This window comes from Thermobia domestica, chromosome 5, assembly GCF_964235325.1.
Source record: "Thermobia domestica chromosome 5, izTheDome1.hap1.1, whole genome shotgun sequence".
Lineage (NCBI taxonomy): Eukaryota > Metazoa > Arthropoda > Insecta > Zygentoma > Lepismatidae > Thermobia > Thermobia domestica.
In genome coordinates this window covers 286,769,552-286,779,931 of record NC_137458.1, presented here as the reverse complement: position 1 = coordinate 286,779,931, position 10,380 = coordinate 286,769,552, and the positions used below count along the sequence as shown (strand labels likewise).

At 35.9% G+C, this 10,380-nt stretch overlaps 1 pseudogene across 1 annotated transcript; it reads left to right on the top strand.

The window, feature by feature from the left end:
* The first annotated feature begins 1,206 nt into the window (after nucleotides 1-1,206).
* On the top strand, nucleotides 1,207-8,202 carry LOC145685576 (cuticle protein 19 pseudogene; annotated as a pseudogene). Its single transcript, XR_014131458.1, has 3 exons — nucleotides 1,207-1,221; nucleotides 4,588-4,650; nucleotides 7,954-8,202. The product of XR_014131458.1 is annotated as a cuticle protein 19 pseudogene (transcript).
* The last annotated feature ends 2,178 nt before the right edge of the window (nucleotides 8,203-10,380 follow it).

The following is a 10,380-nucleotide window of genomic DNA, read 5'->3' as shown; positions in this document are numbered from 1 at the left end:
GTGGATAACATCGCTTTTCTGAGTATTCTCGAGTAGTTCCATTTTCCCACACTCTCATTCCACCAATTCTTGGTTTAATCATTTGTCTCCTAACGGGCATATATGTGGAACATTAAACTGAAAGATTTCATTTCATTTTCAATATCGAGGAGGCGGGATTTACCACAAAATTAAGATCCTTGTAACATTCATGTTTGCGTCCAAGGGGATCACACTTATCGGCAGTCAATAGCACCGATCACGGGAGGAGTGGCGAGTAGGGCCACCTCTGAAAAATCTGCCTTCTTCCTTTATTTATATTTAAATCCCTATTATTGTTTTGTTAGTTATATCAAACAAAGAAGCTCACATTGGCCTACGTATTAGTCTTCCCAGAACATTTATATAAATCACCGTCAGAGCAGGGAATCGAACCCGAGGACCTTATTCTATAGCAGTCTTAGGAAATCTCCAAATCGCAACGCAACACAAAAATATACAGTAATCAGTTGAAACTAGTATATCAATTGTCGTAAAATTAAATGCAAGTTTTGTGTTTCGTTAACGCAAACCACTATGGCATATAGTCCCGAGGTCAACCATTTGACAATGGAGGCTAGTAATTACTAGACCATGATATTGCAACTACATGTTAAGCGACATATAACTAAGTTCGATGTAATATTTGAAGCGGGAATATTGCATATTGTCGTATCTACGATATTTAAATCTACACGTGCATGGTTTCTTACATGCTTGTTGATGTGCTAAAGGAAATAATGCAATTTATCATCAGTTTCCGACATTCCTTAGGATTGTTCACTGCAAAAATTAAGTCAGGAAATCAAATGTTTTAAATGACGTAACCTTCCCCCCATTCCGTGATCCATTTAATATATGAACAATAACTCAGTGTGAAGTGGTCAGCCATCCGCATCTTCGAATTATTATTTTCCGACCTTCGATGATTCTGCCGTAACTTTCCATCAATTTTCACTTTCAGCAAGAAAAGGAAGTTTTCGATCATGCTAACTACGCGAAACTATTTCTTCACTTTAATTTCAGTTTCTTTTTAACGTTCTCTTCGAAAATTTCACACCTATACTATATCCTTAATATTTCTCTTCCGTTGAATGGAACCTATATAAAACGATAGCACATACTGATCTTCGTAGTGTTCGAGCGTCTATAACGGAAAAGTTACACAAACCTCTTTCAACTATAACAATGAAGGTTTTCATGGTAAGTATTAATAATCAAACTGGATACTTTTTGTGTGTATCAAATTACGTAGAAGCATTTTTTTCCTGGTCACTAGCGCTTATCGAAATATTCTACAGTCCATTCTATAACAAAACTGATCAAACAAATGTATCTACTCTGCATGAGTAAAATCTTAGTTTTAAAACCAATTAAACTACATTTGTTTCTATACTGACACCAATTCAGATTTTTAAAGAGCGCTAGGGTTCAGAATTTGATGAACTAAAATGTATTTCTTTATCGAGATAACGCCCAAGTGCACATTTATTGATTTAATGCCGTCGCACACTACGCCACTTTGTGTGTCGAAGACGCGCCACATACTGTGTCGTCGCGTTACTGATATTCGACACACACTACAGACGCTAGATCTTACATAAAGAATGTGACACTTTCTTTAGCCATCTCCCAAATTGTGCCTGAAATATGCATTTACATATAATGTTATATGTGGGCTACACCTTTTTTATACTTCCTTAAGCGGTAGATTTAGAGACTTTCAGGCCTAAGTCCAGGTTTATTGTGTGACCCCCCTTGTTCTGTGAATTTGAATAAATATTAAGTAATTCATAATTTAGTAGTACACGTAGTACATATAGTGTTACATGTAGAGCTACTGATTCTTCTCTTTTGATGGTATATCTATGAATCCACTATGAACTGCACAATACATTTTTTTCCATGCTTTCATCTTTTTAATTCTGCTTACATAGAAATCACTGCTGAAGTTGCATATATTAGGTTGTGTCTAGGTTTCTGCAATGAAAGCGTCTAAGTCGGAAACTTCCATTGAGCTCATCTTTCAGAATGAGTACCGGTATCTGATTACTGAAAATACGAATTATAGCGCGTCTTTGACACACGAAGCCACGAAGTGTGCGAAGGTCTTAGCTTGTGTCAGATGGCTACTTCCTGAGACAGCCTGCCGCAGTGTCACGCTTGTCGCTTAGTGTGCGAAAGTCCCGCGCCAGATCCATTTTAACAAAATTCAATACCCCGCAACAAGCCTGTCAGAGAAAAAAGAAATTTGTGGCGCATCTTCGACACACCTTAGCTGAACGAAGTGTCGTAGTGTACGAAGAGCCTTATTTATTTGTTCTCCTTTCTTCTCTGGTTTCAATTTTGAACCGATGTTAAGAAGGAATAAGATGATAGCGAAAAAGACGTATGCAACGGCGCCCAATGTCCAAAATTTATGTGAGTGCACATCAATCGCTTGACGTGTTAGCCTATATCTTTTCAGAGAAGTCTCGATATTTGATTGATTTAGTTTTAGTTAAAATCTTTTATGTACATTATCATAAAGGGCTGTGCTGTTATAAAGCAGAATATGCCGGTACTAGTTTGGGCTGTCCTAGCTCAGTTGGTAACACGGCTGACTTAAACGCAAGAGAGACGGGTTCAAACCCGGGTTCAAAATAAAATCTTGCGGGTGCGACGCACCCACAAGATTATTTGTGTGAGTGCCAGAGTACCCATGTAGTCAGCGCGCATGGACATATGTATTTGACATTTGAACGCATTTACATGTTTCATGGCGCCTACATATCAAACATGCATTTTTCATTGCCTATCCATTTCTTTATCGTTTTTCCGTCCTTATGTACACTCCCTTAGAGGTCATGACGTTCACTATAGCTGGATCAGATTTTAAACAGTGATTTTACATGATTCTTCAGAGGTGTTTCTTTATTTGTTCCCCATGAACCTAAGGTCAGCTTACTGAAGAGTGAAAGTAAAGAAAGAAAGCAAAGAAAAAGAAAAAAGAAAAGAAGAAGAAGAAAGAAAGGAAAAGAAAGGAAGAAAAGTTAAATTCTCGAAAATGGAAATTGACATTCCTATAATATGTAGTTTAAGCCACTTGTCTGGAAAGATTCCAGGAGGAGTAGTTTACCCTTTACCGACTCAGCTCATTAGCAAATCGTTCATCACGGACGCAAAGAGGTTTCTGGTACTATCCTAACTTACTTGAAGGAATATTTGTGGTGGACAAACATATGTGGGTGGATTTTCTTAGGATTCTCCCGTTTCCTCCTACTTTCTTCATTCCAGCATCTCATTCATTCTCATCATCAAAATCTCCTTTCAACTATAAAACTGAACGATGTCATTTCGTTTTACCGACTAAGGTATTTTTTTTCACATTTCATTAAAAAATATTCCAAATGTACAGTAACAAATGCAACAAATTTACAATACAGTCTAACTCATTTTTCATAATATCACGAAATCACAAGGGGTAGTATATTCTTTTCGGACGATTTTCTCAAGAACGACTCAAGCGGTTTTATTCATATTCCATACACTGAGAAAAATCCATTATCCGGACGGCGGTATATTGTACAAATATACGGAATCCTCTTGCTTATTACAGAAATCAGTATGGAGCATACATCATCCATATGCTACATACGCGTTGCCCTTAGATGTTACATCACGCCGTTGCAGGATGTCTGACATCTAACAGTTTTCCGTATATCACATGCATATACTTATGTTACATTTTTCAGCTGTATGTCATATACGTCCATTTGTATGTGAGATCTTGACCGCTATATTGTTTCATAGGGAAAGTACGTATAAATGGAACACTTATAGAGAAAGTATTATAAAACATGCGTTTTCAGTTATACGTCTGCTGTACGTTAAGTCCAAAAACTACAGGAATTACGCATGTAACTTATCTTTTAAGTACGACACCTACAATTTTTCTTCTCAGTGTAGACAAACGTTTCATTAAACAACCTTATAATGTGCTAAATACTAAACCATGACAAATTTTCAGAGATATTTTAGTTTAGGGAGGTTTAAAAAACGCTTTTCTCCAAAAGTGGTCAGTTAATTTCTCCTAATTCCATAAGTAGAAATCCTAATGATCTGAAGGCATCATAAGTAACACTTTCAATATGACTATTGAACATATGCTGTATAATGAGACAAATATTAACAGGGTACTCACCAGAACCATCAACTTCGTTTGAATCTTAAGAATAGGTTTCTTTGATATTCAATGTTAACTTTCAGCGTGCACTATGTTTTAGGATTTGAATTTGTTTTATGATAGAATATCCGATGATATCATTATCATGTACTTTAGCAAAATGAAACACAACTTCATAGAACAATTATGCATAGGCTATAGGAAAACTACTTCGATAAGTCAACGATTAGAATACATGCAAAAAAATTGGCTTAAAGAAACAAAATGGAAAAGTACATTACCAGGAAATAATGGATCAAACTTGGTTTACTACACCCCCCCAAAAAAACTGCGCTTTTCTAAAGTTGCAAATCTTGTTTTATATGATTTATTGATAATACAGGCAATTTTAATTAATTTTACAGGTATTAGCTGCCTTCTTCGCTCTTATAGCTTCTACTCTAGCAATTGGTGCCATCGATTATTATGTAAGTAGTTCATTTCTTCAGTTTATAGTTTAGTGGGTTGTTATTTTTGTATTATTTGTAAAAGGGCGGCAGTGGCTCAGTAGCACAGCATTGACCTCTTGTGTGAGAGGTCTTGGGTTGGATTTCAGACCATAAGAGTTTGTAGTGAATAATATTGACTTTTAGGATGAGACAAACAACAGATACTTTCTGCTACGTAACAAAAAAAAGTACTTAGAGTGTACAGGAATAAATTATGTAATATAAAAAATAGAAATGTCAGTTATTGTGTTAGTGTTTTGGATTCGAATTTAGTGACCCTTTCAGCAGAGAGGCTATATGAGACGTGAATCTCCAACTAAATGTAAGATTCCAACGACATGAGCTAAGGGCATCAAACTCGTGTCTCCTGTGCCACAGACGCGTAATTTATGATATAGCCACCAGTGAGTAATAAATACAAATTACTGTTGGTAAGGAATGGGACACTTTATAGCACCATAAAAATCCGTCCTTTTCGATTTTCTAGAAAAAATATGTATTAGCATTCATCCCCAAGCATGTTATATTTTCCAGCTTGATGTGGCAAATTGACAAACGAGTCTTATCATTGGAAATATTTGAGATAAACAAAAACTAAAAATATAATTTTCGGCTATCTATTACTAACAATACAATGTACTGTCTTCAAACTATTATGATAATAAAAAGGTAATTAGTTTCACATCAATAAGTGACATGGTTTTCGTAAAGCATCAACATTCAGGTTTAGAAAGAACTTATCTTTCCTCTAGTTTGTCAAACAACACCCATGAATTAGAGTACCGTCGTGTGGATAACCGGTTAGCGTACGTATCTTTGGCGTGGAAGAACCGGGTTCGATTCTCGGCGGGAGCTCACGTGGTTCGGATTCCACGTTTTCAGTATAGCCTAGCTGATGAAAGTGACGTTAAACTCAAAATCAACTCGACACCCATGAGTTTTGCACTGATGCGTATCATTTTATTTAGCTCAACAAATTCTGGTCATTAGTATATCTAATGTTTTGGATTTTCTTTGCCCATTGAGAATCACAATACTGTAGCACTATTAGATTTCTGAATATAATTTATCTAATCCCGTAAATCAAAGTTGCTTACTACGATTCTCAAGTACTTTTGCCTCTGAATATCGTCACTAAGCATGCAGGTTCTTCTTGTAGCATTGATCGTATATGTGGATTATTTGATTGTCCAATTCAAAGAAAAAATGAAATGAAAATATTTAAGTTTAACATCCCACGGTTATGCCGGTTAGGATAAAGGAGACGGTGATAATGAGAAATGAGTAAAATAGTGGAATGAAAAAAGTGGGAGGAAACGGGATAACCACGAGAAAACCCACGAGCACGGTGTTATCCACCACAAAGTCCATTCGGCGCGAGCTGGGATCGAACCAAAGTCCCCAAGCACCGGAGGTGAACCTCTACCACTGAGCCACCGCAAACAGCAGATGGCGGCTGCAAAAGTTAAAATATGGCCGTTTATACTGAATATTCTCCAAGCATGCGTTTATGAGTCTTATTTTACTTTGAGCAACACCAAAACACCAGATAACGTTGGTTTTTATTGCAGTATTTCTAACAGAACTTCAAGCAACAAAAAATTCCAAACTAAAGCGATGTTCGGAGGAATGGTATTGGTTTGAGATGCTATTACTTCAAACGTGATATTTAGTGCACAAATTCGGAAATCTATTTTCTTCATCAATGCCCATGCCTACGCGACTAAAAGGGCTGTATTCTGGTTGGTTTAATTCATCATATATAAAAAAATACTATTTAACATCGTCTTACGATTTCTCTTTGAGGCTAAAGGATAGGAAGAATTAGAGAAATGAATGATGATGGAAGAATTGGTGGAATGCAATTATGGGAGGAAACGAGAGTACTCCATGAAAACCGACGGTCACGGTGTTGAACACCACAAACTTACTTGTCCGGTTGTCCAACTAGGATCCCAGTCACCAGAGATAAGCCTCTGCCACTGAGCCACTATTCAATGACAATTATGTATTTTGGCTAGATTTCACTTGTTTACATTCTGCAAAGATCATAAAGACAGTGGTGTTATTCTAACTTTTTAACAACCGGTTCTGTCTAAATATATACAGAGTGTAACATAAATGCATGGCCAAAAGTGACGAGGTGAATACTGACATCCAAATAAGTTAAAATATTCCTATAAAAATGAATCGTTTCCGAGATACAAGGTGCCGTTTCGTTTCCGAGATACAGGGTGTTCAAATGTGTAGTCCCACCAATGGCTCATTACGGGAAAATGAATGGAAACGTTCAATATTACAGGAATAATGCAATCAAGTGGAATTATGCCTGTGCAAATACATGTATACTAACATATACTGTATATAGCGAGAGAGAGTAGATCGATATTTTTCTGGGTAAATTAGATAGATAGATAGATATAATTGATGTAGGGACCAAACCATACAAGATAGACGAAAGCAAAAAAATTTACTGGATATCACAAGTGACAAGTGGAGATCTACACTACATTCTAATGTGAGGTGGTGTGAGAAAATTAGGTAACACTGCGAATATCTAAAAACGAATTATGTAATGGATTGACAATTGTCAAAATGGTATGTATGGGAACCCTCATCATTACACTCATCTTGTTCAGTTCTCAATCTTGATACCTTAGCATTTGAGATTAAGAAATAAATGCTTATGTTTTGTTCTGAGAGATCGTATGTTTAACCCTATAGCTGTAAGAATTTCTAAAAACAAAAGTAAACTAAAATTTACTGTTCCTGAGTAAAATTTACTGTTATGTTTGGGTATAGCAAACGGTTCTGCAAACTCGATATATTTTCACAACCAGTTCTAGCGAACCGGTGAAAACCGGTCGAATAGCATCACTGATCGTAATTAAACATTTCCTCCATTAAAAGCTGACCTCCGTGGAGAAAGAAGGCAATGGGGCAATGTCTCTGAAACTAGGCTGATTGGACCTATCTACGCAATTTTGAAATAAAGAGTATACGCTAACAACTAGAAAACACAGACCAACTCATCACTTGCGTCAAGGGACCCCCCACCTGATATGCACAGCGCTTACCAGCAACCAGTATAGGCCGACTCGAATTTATAAAAGCCAAGGGGCTATTAGGTTTGTATAATATGTTAAGTCAATTTCTTTATATGTTAGGTAGCCTACTTAGTTCCTCATTTTAGTTTTTGTAACGTTTAGTAAAGTAAGTTTTTATCTAATGTGGTGACAATTTATTGTGGACGCAGCTTACTTTTGCAATGTTACTTTTCAGGCTTATCCTAAATACCAGTTTGGATATGCTGTAAGTGACCACCTGACAGGAGACAACAAACAACAGACTGAAGTACGAGATGGTCCTGTAGTGAAAGGCCAGTATAGTTTGGTGGAGCCCGATGGTAGTGTACGAGTAGTTACTTATGGAGCTGATGATATTAATGGTTTCAATGCTATTGTTAAGAGATTAGGACCTAATCTTCATGCTGGCTACGGAGGTTATGGCTATGGAGGCATCCTAGGTTAAAATAAATTTATAAGAATTACTAATTCATTGTATCATCATTTGTAGAAACTCTCATATCTTCGATTAAAAATAAATATTCATTTTAGAATACTTGGAAGTTTATTGTGTTATTATACTGTTACATGAAACTGTCCCACTTAAAATTAAATTACGGTGCAAAATGAGTTTAACCCTTGTGTACTACCCCGGGGTCCTTTTAGGATCCCATAGATATTTCATTTAGTATATCTGTTAACTGAATGCGAGTATCTAAAATTATGTTTTTGTATTTTCTTCTCAGTGTATATTTAATATATTGAACACAATATATCATTTCCTCTGGCTTTTCCGGTAATGTAAAAAATATTTTTACCACTGAGATCTTAAAAGGATTCCAAGGTAATACACATGTAAGTAATCAACTATTTATCATTTTTGTTTCCTCTTACGAAACGAACAAAATTAGTAGTTTACAAAATGTTCAATAAATCACAGAAATTACTAATATATTGTGCCCGAAAATTACTTCATTATTATCATAATAAAGTAAGTTGGGGGTGTAGTAAGAAAAAAAATCATTCTTACATTACACTACATTGTTTGTGACCTTGTCTCTTTCTTCCTCAGGTTACAGTTTGAGTCAATAGAATCTTAAAACCTACTTACATTTTTTGTACAGCTTGTAAATAACGAAGTAGCTTGTTACAAAGGGCTTTGCTGACTATTCCCTGTTCAGAGTAAGCTCTAAACTCTGATAAAGAAAATATGTGTATCCTTTCGCTCGTCACAAATACGATTGGCTAGTGATGTATCACTCCCACTCCCCACGGGGAGGAGCAAATTATACATGTGCATTTTGACAACACTGTGTCGTGTTGTCCAGATAATTATAGCAGCAGCAGAAAAGAAAGAAAAAACTCGAAAGATAAAAGAAAAATGAATTTCGCTGGTAAACAATTGTAGCTTAGTGAGTAAAGGTTTACGTTGTTGGTGTTTCACCACAACACTCGCGGAATGGGGATTCATGTCAGCCGTCTTTTAGGCTTGAAAGCAGAACTCGCCTCCACATTTGAATTGGCGCCATAATTACTGCGCATGCTTAGTACTCATTTCTATTGTTTCATTAACTACACTCGATTGCAGTTTTATTAGATAATCCGTATTATATTTTTGTCATTTATAATAATGTAGCAGTTTTATATGGAGCTTCATAGTAAAAGTAATAATCAAATTATATGAACTATTTTGCGGAGGAGTACAAGCGTCGGAAGGCCAAGCAAATCAGCGAGATTTAGTTTCACGTGGCTTTGTTTATCACAGTTTAGAGCTTAGGCCGAACAGGGTTTAGTAATCTTCACTACCTGCTCTCTATACACACTGAAGCTTGTTTGCCATCCACATACTGTACATATTGCATAATTCTTTCAAACAATCCTCGGACCAAAGAGAAGGCATCACCTTCTACTGCCCCTCTATCTTCTGATGAGAATGAGACAGTTAAAAAAAGAAAGGACTAAAGCCTGTTATTTTTAGCATAAACCCCAAGAAGATGACATGACTATTCAGGGTTGTAGTTGGGCCAGTTATCTTGTGTAAAGGTCTTCAAGTATTGTTTTTTCTTTTGGATAGCAATGTTGCCAATGACATCGAAAGTGACAGTTTGAGTTGGAATGCTATGCAATAAAGTATTGTTTGAAATGTATTTTTATAAAATTCCTGTACAAAACACCAATAATTGCTTATTTTTAATTGGGGGTCTCAAAAGAATCCCACGGCATCTTCTATGCTATATTTTTCATGGTAATACACAAGAATTAAAAAAAGCATGCGAACAATACCTTACAAAATACAGGGTGGTCCAAAACTAGGTAAACAGTCCCGTACTGATCGGTCATGACATTTTATATAATTTACTTATTGCAATCGCTAAAGATATTGATTTAGTCTCTTCCTTATTTATTGTTAATTTATTTTCACTTATATCTTAAGCTCGGAACAAACCAAAGCAAATAAATCCATTATCTTAATAAATTAAAATGTCATACTTGATCAATGCTGGTCTGTATACTTACTTTTGGGTTATAATATATATAGAACCGGTTTCCTATTTTGTAGATGATTATGAAGAAGCATGTTACGAATTAAAGTATTGGCCTAGATGCGTAACTTTCACGTTTGTAGTGTAACTTGTTGTAAAAG